This window comes from Cupressus sempervirens, chromosome 7, assembly GCF_028749045.1.
Source record: "Cupressus sempervirens isolate cs-2001-9-10 chromosome 7, ASM2874904v1, whole genome shotgun sequence".
In the NCBI taxonomy this organism is placed as follows: Eukaryota; Viridiplantae; Streptophyta; class Pinopsida; order Cupressales; family Cupressaceae; genus Cupressus; species Cupressus sempervirens.
Genome location: NC_143124.1, coordinates 459,809,914 through 459,810,867, shown reverse-complemented (window position 1 = coordinate 459,810,867; position 954 = coordinate 459,809,914). Strand labels below are relative to the sequence as shown.

General features: G+C 26.6%; 1 non-coding gene across 1 annotated transcript; it reads right to left on the bottom strand.

Moving 5' to 3' along the window:
* Positions 1-568: 568 nt before the first annotated feature.
* TRNAV-UAC (transfer RNA valine (anticodon UAC)) lies at positions 569-640 on the bottom strand. Its single transcript has one exon. It is a non-coding gene; the product is annotated as a tRNA-Val (tRNA).
* Between the last annotated feature and the right edge of the window lie 314 nt (positions 641-954).

Here is a 954-nt window from a genome sequence, read left to right as displayed (position 1 = left end):
CTACTCTCTCCTTCCTCTAATATACAACCAAGGGTTGTGAAGGTTGTACACTAGTGACTTTAGGAGTGATTGTAGGTAGTTCTTGTGTTTTCACAGTAGTACAAAACCAACAATATATGATTAAATAAACTACTAAAAATTGTAGATATATGACCAATTTTGATCACGTGACCATTAGTAGTTTATTTTTGGTCATTAATATAACAACCAAATTTATGACTAAACTATTTTAATCATTAATTTGGTCTTTGATTTGATCATTGATTTGGTTGTTGATTGCTATTAAATAATAGTTTATTTGGTAATTTATTTGGTGATTTATTTAGTAATTTATTTGGTAGTTTATTTGACAGATGATTGTTATTAAATAGTAGTTCATTTGGTAGTATATTTGGTATTTGATTTGGTGGTATATGTGGTAGTTGATTTGGTGTTGATTTGGTAGTATATTTGGTAATTGATTTGGTAGTATATTTGGTAATTGATTTGGTAGTTGATTTTATAGTTGATTTGATAGTTTATATTGTAGTTTATTTGGTAGTTTATTTAATCATTAATTTAATCATATTAGGGCACGATGGAATTGAACCACCATCCTCCTACTTGTAAAGTAGGTGCTCTACCATTGAGCTAGTACCCTTTAAAATATAAAAGAAAAAAATTCATATAAACAAGAGCAACAATTCAATTAGTAAAAAAATGCCTATAAAACAACAAATTAAAATATCATAATTCTACCTAAAAACTAGTGGAGAAATCAATCAAAATAGTTACAATTCAAATTATGCAAGATTTATGCCTATTTAAAAAATTAAAAGTTAAACATTAACAATTCTCTCTCCCACCATTATTTTGTAGTGGATATCTATCAACATTTCTTTAGATAGATTTATTTAAGATATCTATACTAGTTTAAACATCAATTATTTAAGTGTCGCCCTATCAAACTCACAT